The sequence below is a fragment of the Equus caballus genome, chromosome 1 (assembly GCF_041296265.1).
Source record: "Equus caballus isolate H_3958 breed thoroughbred chromosome 1, TB-T2T, whole genome shotgun sequence".
Classification (NCBI taxonomy): domain Eukaryota; kingdom Metazoa; phylum Chordata; class Mammalia; order Perissodactyla; family Equidae; genus Equus; species Equus caballus.
Window position 1 is genome coordinate 42124793 of NC_091684.1, and position 12562 is coordinate 42137354.

Consider the following 12562-nt stretch of genomic DNA (forward strand, 5'->3'; position numbering starts at 1 on the left):
TTAAAAGGTATCAAGGAGCACTTTTTTTTAGATAGAAAGTTCTATTTAAAAGCTGGTATTGCCCCACCTTTTGGGTCTTTTTTTTCTTGAAAACGTAGTTGACAAATCCATACTGTTGTTGCTGAGGCTGTAATGTGAAGCTAGCCTTAGCGAAAGTCTGCCTGCCATTCTCAGTGTGGCTTTTGTTTCCCACAGATGCCCACTGAGTACTTGGCGTTATTGCGCACACCAGAAGAATTAGCACTGATGGAAATGATTCATTCCCTCTTTCAGAAATTTATCATGAAAAAAAGAAACTCAGTACTGATATGAAGAATGCTAACAAACGCATAACTAGAGCTTTCTGTTTACATGTTAGTAAAGACTGTCAACTAAGATGAGGATTTTTATTTAATACTTCATTCAGAAGAAATTACAAAAGTTTTATGTTGTGGTCAAAAGTGTGATTTGAACCTCTCTCCAAAATGTTCACATAGGGGAAGAGTCTGAATTTAATGGACTATATACCAAATTGCAGTTGTAACCATGAATTTAATAGATTATCACACTTGCACCAGTAAACATAATAATTGCAGTTATATTTTGAGGACTTATTCTATGATGGGCACTGTACATGCATTATCTCTAATCTACATAATTACTCTCCAAGGTCTGTATTATTATCCTAGTTTTACAGACCTAGAAACTGATGCTTAGAAGGATTAAATTGTCTGGCAAAGACCACACTGCTGTTAAACAGCAGAGGCAGAGTTCAAGCCAATTTATTTTAAACCTATATCAAACCCTTCTGCATTTCCCATGCCTTTCAAAGGCTTCCATGCCAAGTGACCAGGCGTGTAAAGCTATAGCTAGCCAATAAGCATCTTCCTCTCAGTGTTGGGTATAATCTACAAGTCTTTGACTCTTTAGTCCTTCCCTGCTCTTTTTATTGATATTGATGAGTTCTTTCTTTGTTTCTAGGAAGCTCTCTGGATTTATGAAGTATTTGTTCCCTTCTCTCTCTTCTTTATGCTCCCTTCCACGCACAGACACACCATAATGGTTTGGATAACTTGAGGTTTCCGTCTATTCTGTAACTGAGGTGACACTATCTCTCATGGTACCTCAGCGTATGGAGCCATTTTACAATTAATATTAATCTCTTCTCTGAATGACTTAACACGGAGGCTTCAGGTGAGGAAAGTTAACAGGTTCCTATTGTAAGTGTTGTCTACTTGGAGCCATATGTTCCTCACATAAAATGGACAATAGTTGCATTCTACCTGGTAGGAGTGGGGTGTTTTCATTTGGGGCTCTTCTGTGAAGGGAAAGAAAATGGAACTTCTTATCCCTAGGTTGTGGCCCCTAAAATGTTATGAAATTAAAAAGCAAAAGTAAAACATCATTCTGAATGACTTTATCTTGGAAAAAGGAAGGCACTTTGTTGGGCATATTCCATTATTCCATGAATTATATGAATCTCCAGTATTCGAATTGGACATATGGACAAGGTAGCAAGTCTGATCATTGAGCATTGGTGTCCCTGGTTCTGGGGGGTAATACTCTTGTTGGATCAAAGTATGCTTGACATTGGAAGATTATATCTTTCATCTTATTTAATCCTCAAAAACACATAGGATAGTAGGGGGCATTTGATCCTCTTACAGAAATGAAGAAATTGAGGCTGGAAAAAAATGATTAGATTTTCCCAAGGTCACATGGCTAGTAAGTGGTAGGACTTTGAACCAAGGTTCTATCTGTGTGGTGTCCTCTGGTGGATGGTGGTGATTTGGGTTGCCTAATCATTCATCTTTCCTATCCTGTAAGTTTTAAAGGATTCAAGAAGGAGAGCAAGGATTCAGATGGGAATCAACATAGATAGTAGCTTAATTACTGATAAATTACGGATTGGAGAACTTAGAAGTGTCAGTTACCTCCTTCTCTGAAACTGAAGCATGCATTCCATCCTAGCACTCCTGATTAGTCATCCAGTAACAGCTGGAGAGAAGCTGGAAGAGAGAGAGCTGGCTGGCCCTCTTAGAAGCAGGCAGCCATTGTGCTGCTTCTTGTGTGGAAACTAGCTGGCTCCAGTGTTAGAGAGAACTGAAGGGACCCCTCGCTGCCCAGCTCACTGCAGTCCTAAGCACTGATCCAGTCCTTGCTCTAGTCCTCCCAGGCAAATTGGTCACTCACTTTTTAGGAGAAATAGGGAGAGGGTAGGGGAGGAGAGATAGAGAAAGTGGGTTACTGTAATACTGTTGCCTCCCAGGAATCAGATTGAAAATCTCTTCCTGAAAACATAAGGGAGGGTATTTTAAGGGTTCTCCACCCCAAATCCCAACCGTAAAAATACTGCTTTTTAAATATTTTTTCCCTTGGAGTGATCTTCTATGTTGTTATTCTCTCCTTCCTTTTTGATTTTGCAGAGAAAGGAAGAGATGACTGTATTTTTCTGTGTGTTTTGGGTATAAAGAAAGGAAAAGACTAATGTAGAAAGCAAGAAATGGTCTCTCTGAGACATGTCACTGATCAGATTCTTTCATGACAGGTGATGGAAATGTACCGGAACAACGGGAGAAGCCGATAACTGATAGGAAGCCAGGATGACAAGAATTTTTTTAAATAATCAGTAAGTAAAATTTTCTTAGCCCTTCAGAATTCTCTTGACTACTGGGTGAATTTTTTTATAAGAAACCATAGTGTGGGGCCGGCTCCGTGGCCGAGTGGTTAAGTTTGCGTGCTCCGCTGTGGTGGCCCAGGGTTCGGATCCTGGGTGCGGACATGGCACCACACGTCAGGCCACGTTGAGGCGGCATCCCACATCCCACAACTAGAAGGACCTGCAACTATGTACGGGGGTGGGGGTGGGGCGGTTCGGGCAATAAAGCAGAAAAAAAAAAAAGATTGGCAACAGTTGTTAGCCCAGGTGCCAATCCTTTAAAAAAAAAAAAAGGAAGATTGGCAACAGTTGTTAGCCCAGGTGTCAATCTTTAAAAAAAAAAAAGAAACCATGGTGACAAGAAGAGCACAATCAAATAACTTAAAAAGTTTAAAAGAGATAATGTTTAAAAAGTAAATATCCAAACACTTCATAAAATTGATGCTAACGTTTGAGAAATTATTTTTTCTTGGTAGGGTGTGTCATTTTAAGTTGGGTACATCAGTTTGGTGGATAGAGCCTAAGTATTTAAAGAATTAAAAGAGGATTCTTTTTATATTAAACCTGGAATAGCCCTTCTCAAATACAGATTTTCTTAGTGCCTTTGGTTCCATGGACCTCATTTCTTACCCAGTTTTTGTGGGTACATTTTGTAGGTAAATATGAATAAACTTGGTTAATATGAATAAAATTGAGCTTTTTGTCGCCACCTTCTCTGTATCCCTCTTCATGTATGTCATTTTTTACACATCAGAGACCATTAATGTTTGCTAATTATCTGACAGTTATGTGTGGTTGATTTCCATTTCATTATGATAATGATAATGTTAGTACGTGGAGTAGCTTAGTGGAAAGATCAAATATTTTTGAGTCAGACATTTATAGGCCTGAGTCTTGCTCTTGTGCTTTTTTAGTAGTTACTCAGCCTCTCAACCTCAGTTGACTCATCCGTATATTGGATTTGATAAGCTCTCTCATGAAACAAAAGACTGTGCAGATAGTATTTTGTGCTATGACTGGTACGTTATAGAGCCACAATAAAAGTACTTTCCTTCCTTCTATTTGTATCATGATTTACAGCGTACAAGCTTTTATTTGGACTCAGAAGATTAGCCAGCTCAACTTCCTTAGCTACTGTCAGACAGTGGTCTGTTAACATTACAGGGAGTGATACTCAGGTAACTGTTAAGAGCTAGCCTTGCCTGGAGGAAGGGGTTGTACTGTTTGCTGATTTCTCTGGTGTAAATACTGCCACCATGGCTAATTTCAAACTACCAACAAAGTCACTGCAAGCAGAGTTGGGAAGTGATGTGCAGGACCGCACCATGAGATAGTTTCTACCAACCAGAACAATAGTTGTAAAGAACATCAAGAGTATAGATAGTAGTAAAATAGGAAGTGATGAGTTTTGAGTATTTCCCTTGTTTTTAGTATAGTTATTTTAATTGTATGTTTATATAATTTAACTTTTAACGATGGCTGTGTTTTGCAACTGGCTTGCTAAAAATCCTGAAAATATGACAGTCGGCTCTAGTGAACTGGTATGAGCTGGCTCCAGCAGAGCACTGATTGTAGGTTTCCTGTTGTGAAGACATTTCTAAGTCACAATTCTTCAGTTATCTGTCTCAGCCTTGGTGGTAAGAGTTTGGTTGATAGAAGCAAAGTTTGGTTTTGAATCTGTGCTTGGTAACCCAAGTTGTCATGGTCATATAACTTCTGGAATTGAAGGTAAGTGCCGGCACCAATTTAGAATTTAAACTTATTTTCTTAAGAGTGTAACTGGAGTTCTCAATTTGCTAACTCAGCTTTGTAACTGGCCCCTGGCAGCCCTCACCTCTTCTGGCTGTTGAGTGACAATGAGTGGAGATAGACTGTTCACTCCCTTTTGAACTTCCTTCTCTCCCTTCCCTGTTCTCTCTCAAATCTGCATTTCCCTGGAGTAGTGACACTGTGGGGACAAGCAGCCAGGATGCCTCCTGACTAACGATAGCATGTAGCTTTGCTTTTGATTCACAAATGAAGTTTTAATGAAAGTGAGTTCTTTCCAGAGAGAGAGAAACAAAACAAAACCAAACCTGGGCAAAATTCATATTGGCTTCATTACAATCTTAGGGAATAAAATCGAGAGAAGAAAGGAAACTAGATCAGATATCTCAATGTTTCTTCTAGCAGCAGTTTCTTCAGTTTTTCCGACTTGCCCTTTAGAAGGGAACAATTGAAGCCTGAAATTGTTCAGTAAGAGCCAAGATTGTGGTGGTTGTTTTTATTTTAAATCTCACCCACCTAGTTCTCAAAACACTTTCTTTATTGAACCTTAAAAAAATGCCTCGGATATTTCAAAACATTCATTTGTGTCAATTCCCTGAATCAGACTTACGTAATCTTAAAACATTTATTTCCCTTATTTCCTCCTAAAACAAAAGGTACTTATAGTTCCTACTGAGTCAGGGATGGACTTGGATTATTGCAAAAGTAATTCTTTTGCCTTTCAAGGCAGAAGCTCATGGATAGAAATCTGAGAGACTTGCCTCTGGATTAAGAAATATTGACTCATGTTTTTTTTTTTTTTTTTAAAGATTTTTTTTTTATTTTTTCCTTTTTCTCCCCAAAGTCCTCCCGGTACACAGTTGTATATTCTTCGTTGTGGGTCCTTCTAGTTGTGTGGCATGTGGGACGCCGCCTCAGCGTGGTTTGATGAGCAGTGCCATGTCCGCACCCAGGATTCGAACCAACGAAACACTGGGCCGCCTGGAGCGGAGCGCACGAACTTAACCACTTGGCCACGGGGCCAGCCCCTGACTCATGTTTTAATCAAGTTGAGTAAAGGTGTCTCTGGTAACCTTGAAAGCAAACATGGGAGTAATAATTAATAGAGAAATTTCACCACAGAAAAAATATTCTGCTTTATAATTTCTCTCTCCAGAATAGACCTGATGCTATTTCTGAACATCCCCACTATAGATGAATTTTTGATTAGAGCACTACTAGGTGTGTAGTCTTCAAACGTGTAAATTTTACAGCCTTGCTTTATTTTTAGATCAACTCACTCACTAGTTTGCTGGATACCTGAGAGTCATGGGTTATGAGGGTGAATTCTGGTAAAAATAAGACAGGCTTATTCCACTTCAGGAGTGGATGATAATCAGGCCTGAACATAGAAAACTACAATTGCAAAACAAATATGGTAGATGTTATAAAAAGATGTATTAAATACTCAGGAAACTGACAGGAGAGAGAAATTACCTGTGTGGCAGGAATGGGCTAGGTCGGGAGAGTTTCAGGAGCAGATAACGTTTGAATTAGGCATTTAATGGTTAATACCTTTGAATTAAAATACTTTTTAAGAAGTTATAAAGTTAACAATACTAATTGGAAAGAACTTTAAAATGTGAAAATTATTAAGAATGGCAAAATCACCAATATTATCACTACCCAGAGATAAGATTATTATCTTTTGGTTTTTGTATTCTGCCATGCTCTTTCTGTGCATAGATTAGATACATAACTTTTTTCTCCCTAAAATGGATTGTTATAAATATCATTTTCGATCCTGATTTGATTGACAATATCCTGAGACCATGTGACATCAATAAATATACATCCACATCATTTTTGTTGTCGTTTATACAGCATTCCATGTGTATATGGGTCTATAATGTATTTAACTGTTTCCCTATTAGTGGGCATTTAAGTTCTCAACTTTTCATTCTTGTAAAGCACACTATGATGAATATCTTTGGGGATGCCCTGTGGTGCATTTATCCAATTATTTGGGCAGGATCTTTGAACAGAGTTGGGGCAGTATTTAGGGAACACTCTAGGAAGAAGAAACAGTTTGAGCAAAGAAGCAGAGGTAGGAAAGGAGGATCCTATTTGGGGGAAAGGCTAGAATTGTAGTTTAGTAGAATGCAAAGAGAGAAGGGGAATAGTGCTAATTAGGGCTAGATGTAGAAGATAGAGGGTCTTTGATGCTAAGCCCTTTCTTCATTCTCAGTTGGGAGCCATATTGGAATCTATATGATACTTCAAATGAAGATTCTGAATGTCTTCAACTTTTTAAAAGAATTTCCCAAATTTTAGAAGAAAGAAAAATTATAGTTCTGCTTTCAAAAACTCCCTAAAGTCTTAAGAAACTGACCAATCAGGGAGTGAACAGGTAGTAGAAGTCATGGGAAAAGTGTGTGTGTGAATACAGAAAAGTGTGTGTGTAAGACTAGGGGAGCTTATGGTTTTGACAGGTGAAGGAAACATCATTAAAAAGTGTATTTTCTACACTTAAGGAATTTTAACAAACTATATGATTAAATTTAAAGATAAAGTTTGGGAAAGATAGGAGTTAGGAGATAAGTATTATAATTTAATAATAACACTACCTTAAATTTATTGAGTACTTTTATGTATCTCATGTCTTTTAAGTACATTATTTTACTTAATATCTCAACAACCTTTCTAGGAAGAGTCCAGGATTATCTCCATTTTGCAGGTAAAACAGAGGCCTCAGTGAAAGCTGATTCGGTGAGAGAACACCAGACTTGGAAATCCAGTTTGGTCGCTGCTGGGGCCTTGGGCAAGTCCTGGCACTTCACTGGGGTAGTTGTGAGGATATAATAAGACAATAACTGCAAGATTATGAAGACAGCATAAAGTACCGTAGAAACGGAAGGACTACTTTTTATAATAGGACGCTTTCTTTTATCATTACTGAGGGGAAGTAAGCACTTCTCTAGCCATTTTCCTTTCCCTTTGTGGTAGGTTATATTATTGTCAAAACATTTGCTCTTCCTTCCTACCCATGGTCCATCCCTCTGCTTTCCCACCCCACTGAGGGTTGACTCCCTTGGCTGGCTTGGCCATAGAACTATTTTGGCCAATGAAATGTGAATAACCATGGCATGTTGCTGTTTCTGAGCAGCAGCTTTAATAGACATGGCCTGGTTCTGCCATCTGTCTTTTCTCTTTGCCGTGACACCAGCATGTCCCAGTTAGTGGTGCTCCTTCTGTCTTGGTCCCATAGTGAACAGGACGTAGTGCCTAGCCACAGCTCACCTGCAAGGAACCAAACAGGAGCAAGAAATAAACCTTTCTCTGTTGTTGGGCTCCCAAATGTTGGTGCTGTTTGTTACTGCAGCATAATTTAGCCTGAACTGATATACTCCTTTTTCACCCTTTAGGCCCTACCCTTTCTCCCTTTCAGAACACACACACCCCCCCACACCTGTACAGAGAGCTTCCTTTTTAACTTGAGAGACAGTGCCCCCCATGAACTGTGGTACTACAGTGTTTCTCCTGCATTGAAGAGGTCAACCTTCACCAGAGGTTATCACTTCAAATAAGGTATTTAAATAAGGTATTTAGTGTTGACCAAGTTGACCCTTCATTCTTTTTTTTCTTCAGACATTTATAGAACATGTTCTGTGTCAAGGTCTGGACATTTGGAGGTTTAAAATAATCCGAGTCCTAGACCCAGCCTTCAGGACTGCGTATCCCAGTAGCTGTAAAACAAGGCAGACAGTGTCAGGTGCTGAGGGAGTCTCACTTTGATAATCAGCAAACTGTGTTCATGTAGATGTCCCCACTTTGTTGTATGCCATCATTAAGATGTTCTTTCAGTGTCATTGCTTTCTGTTAGGTAAGCTCATCTTCCCCTTCCTTCTCCTCCTTAACATGCATTTACTATACCATTTAATTTGTACTACGTGTTAGACTTCCTTATTGTCAATATGTCGTTTTTAGTCAAACAATTTATACTGACTTGTTCACTAGTTTAGTGTATACGTCCTTGCTTTTGACCTATGTTGTAAACTCTTTAACTTCACAGATGACATATCTTAAATTTTTTTCCCTGTAATATAAATTGCTTAGCACACTGTTACAACAAAATTAAACTCTTAGTAAATTACTAACTGTTTTCTCTGCTTCCCCGCCCCTCCACCCCAAGTTATTGGTTCTTTTTTCCATGATGTGTGAAGTGGAGTTCATTGTCATTAGTCAGAGTGCCCCTTTTCTGTTTCCTTTTATGGCGTCTGACGTGTTTAAGGCTCTGCATAGGAGAACCAGTTTGTCTTGGCTTAGTAATACCTTACTGCCATTTGAAATAATCTGGAGTTAACTGGTCATATTTCAGATCACGTGTTTAATAATGTGACAGGTTTTAAGGAGATCTAACCTAATTTCATGTTCCTAATGACTAGTCGTGACTTTGGACCATGGAGTGAAACCAAAAGCTCCTAGAGGGCTATGTGACTAATAGTTTCTGGGTTAAGACAGTGTACAATTTACCTGTTCCCTTCCTTTAGGATTGAATTCAGCTATTTCCTGTCTCGTTACTTCTTACCACCTCTCCACTTTGATTTCAAAAGGCACAGGTTAATTTATTATTAAAGTCCCATCCTGGACCAAGGGCGTTCACACTTTTTTGTCCAATACACACAGACAGAAATGGTTGTTAGCCTCAGACAGGAAGGAGCACTTGGGGCTGCCATGGTTTATTAGTAATGATCTGCTTTTTACGTAGGGTGGTGGGTTCATGATTGTTGATTTCAGTATTATTTTCCCTGAAAAATATGTTATATATATTCTCTTGTGTATATTAAATACTGCATAATCAAAAAGTTTTTTTTTAAGTGTAAAACACAGTTAATGCGGTTAAATGCAGCCATTGTATTTATATTGGGAGAACTGAGTCACATTAGTCAGTTATTTTTGCAATTTTAATTTTCTTTTAAAATACCTTAGACAGCTGTTTTAATAGATAGTGCCCTCTGTTTTCAACAGGGCAAAAGACATTTTTTATGAAGATACTATTTATAGACCCTTGATTTTTGGAGATCTTCATGTAAGTACAGGCATCAGTATAGTTTAAGGCTTACCCAGAGAAATAGTTTCTTTTGCTCCGCAACACAGAAGTATCTTCTCTTAGGTAGATAGAGAAAGTTTATGTCTGGCTCTTGACTGTGACTGCCCACTAGTCCTTCTCTTCTTTGCAGGGAAATCCAGATATGTGCAGAGTCTGAGACAGTAGCTCTCAGTCTCCTCAACTGTAAGCCCACGCCTGTCTGGCTGCTATGAGTATCAGACATAGTCCCAGCTTTGGGGGCAAACATTTGTAGCTTTGAAGCTGGCTCTGACTCATCTTGACAAATGACCTTCGATATCAAAACCTCCTTGACTCTCACTTTCCTCCTGGATTCAGTGCAGTTGTTAACACCTGCCTTCCTGTATTGTGTGCAGATTAAATGTAAAGTAATGTGTGTACAATGGATGCCACTGTCATTACTAGGTACTCAGCAAATGAATTAAATTGAGCATGTTTTTCTTGTTCTAGGTGGATTTCAAATACATTTTTCTTTAGGAACAATGTTATAAATGGGATTTGAGTATAGAATTAGAAATATTATTAACATTATACTTCAGATAAATCATGAATTAAATAGGCTTTTAAAGACTGGCCAGAGAAGCCAATGTTTACGTTTTGTCTCTAATGAAATAGAGATAGATACATTTCAGGTGCCACAGAAGAGTTCATTAACTTTAGACTCTAGAAGTGAACTTTTTGAATGTAATTTATTACCAGGTCAAGGACTGCTTAGATAAGCTTTTGCTTTAGACACAAAATGGAATTTCTAATAAATAGGTGGTGATGGTTTTTGGGCAGACAGATGAGCCCTCCTTCCCACTTCTGCAAAGTAAACTCACCTTCTGGAGAACTTACGGCTCTTCCCACCAATCCAACTAGGTAGTTCTAGCGTAGATCATGGGACCTTGGCTACTGGGGTCGGTATGTGGTCCCAATCTGGACCGGCATGAGTTTTTCTTGAGAATTTTTAAAATTACAACTATAGAATAGTCCGTCTTAGTGGTAGAGCTGGGAGTTCAGTGGAAGAAGGTGGATTTTAGGAAAGGAGAATGAAGCCAACCTGGAGAAGCAGAGATGCCATCTTGTCTTGGTAGAGTTCATTTTGAGTTGATCCTAAAGCCCAGCTACACCTGTGGCTTTCCCGTTGCTGGGTTGTTTAGAGTCACTACATCCCACCCTCTTTTACCTGTGCTGCTTCAAGTGCCATCTGTTACCTACAAGTTAGGGAATGCTGTCTAATTCGTTCAATTGTTTATACTTGGAATATTTAAGAACTCAGTATCTTTGTCATGGGCAATTTTAATAAATATAATTGCACAGTAGGACATCTGATTTATGACACAGCTTTCTGAGAACAATGGTAGTATTTATTCCCATCTCATAAAAACAGAAATGTATTAGCACTAATCAAAGGATACTAGTGACTCTGTGTGTGTGTATATATGACAATGACTCTTGGCAGAGGCTTGTTCTAATACAAATATCATGTAACTTTTGACTTTAAACCATATAAACAAATGTATACTTATGATAGTTCTAGTAGTTATGAGTTGCCTTGAAAAACTGCCCTTTGCTACCATTTATGCATTTAGGAGCACTTGTAGGTGAATAGGTAGATGTTTGTAGCTATACCATGTACGCTGTGAGAGAGATTCATATTTAAGAAGAAGTTGGTAATTTGGCAAGATTGTCAGTCTTGCCAAATATGTATGTATGTGTTCCTTACTTGAAAGGGAAGCTAGGATGACTTATTGCCTCTGTTCTCTTCAGTGAGTTAGTGTCTGGGGAACTGAGATTTTATGTGACAAGACTCTTTTGTAAGCTCTACTTCCCTTTAGAAGTTATCAGATTTGCTTTCTCAGTAGTAGCGTTCTGTATTGTTGGAACATGTGAAGACAAAGAAATGCATCTGCCGCTTGGGTTCTGTTTGCCAACTGGTTTGAACAGCTAGGTTTGTTTATTCTTGATGTCAGCAGTCAAAGGGAAAGTTTTTCTTTCTCCTTTGTGGCTGTTATATAACTTAAACATCACTATATCAACAATGACTATTGATTCAGAATCTGCTAGGTCCTGGGGGATATAAGGCCTCTGAAACACAATCTCTGCCTCAGATGGACTTGTGTCATCTGGTGAGAGAGAAAAGTCAGGAATCTCAAAAAGAAAGACGTGAAGGCAAAGTTAGTTGTGAGATGAAGATATAAGGAATCAGCTCTGTAGGCTTTTGAAGGAGAGGAGAGATCCCTGGGGTTTGGGCCAGTGAGGAGGGTTCCAGGAGAAGGAAGCATTTGAGTGGGTCTGGAAGCTGATAACTAGTAAGAAGAGTGAGAAGGTCATCAGACAGAGGGCATGGTGTGGTCCCAGGGGTGGAGGTGATAATGTGCCCACTGCTTTACGGGAACAACAGGAGACCAGTTGGGTTATTTGGCAGAGGGTTTTTTTTTTTTTGCTGGGAAATATTTGCCTTGAGCTAACATCTCTTGCCAGTCTTCCTCTTTTTTTTCCCTTCCCAAAGCCCCAGTACCCAGCTGTATATTCTAGTTGTAAGCCCTTCTAGTTCTTCTGTGTGAGCCTCTGCCACAGCATGGCTACTGACAGACCAGCAGTGTGGTTCCACATCTGGGCCGCTGAAGTGGATCGCACTGAACTTTAACCACTAGGCCATCAGGGCTGACTTTGGCAGAGGGTTGTTTAAGTGGAAGATAGGGGTTGGAGATGTGGAGCCCAGCTGAACATCATCGCCTTGGGTCCGTGGGCTAATTGTCACTTTTTTAAAAAACTGTAGAATAATAGTCTTTGTACTTTGCATTTTAACTTCAGGCAACAAAGACATGCTAGAAACAGTTATCCTTTTTCTATTATGAGAATGTTTTAACAAAGTTGGGAATGCTGTTCTTATTTTTGAAGCATAAGGATTATTGCAAACATCTTTTAAAGTGCTTTAAGTTATGAATTTATGAAGCTCTCCTTGCTGAACAGAGTACCTACTCTGTGGATTTGAAGCTTCACTGGATCCTAGACAATAAAAACAAACTAGATTGTCTCTCTCTTTCCTGTGTGTGCTTCCTTTC

The 12562-nt window shown here is 39.0% G+C and overlaps 1 protein-coding gene across 33 annotated transcripts in view; it reads left to right on the forward strand.

Moving 5' to 3' along the window:
• Nucleotides 1–12562, forward strand: part of SGMS1 (sphingomyelin synthase 1) — a 279380-nt gene that overhangs the window by 181974 nt on the left and 84844 nt on the right. For 25 of the 33 annotated variants that reach the window (XM_070224814.1, XM_070224804.1, XM_070224838.1 and 22 more), the window contains one exon: nt 2528–2608. The exons of the other annotated variants lie outside the window; for them this stretch is intronic. The gene's annotated coding sequence lies outside the window, so the exon portion shown is untranslated. The remainder of the gene's footprint in view (nt 1–2527; nt 2609–12562) is intronic. 33 annotated transcript variants of the gene reach the window in all.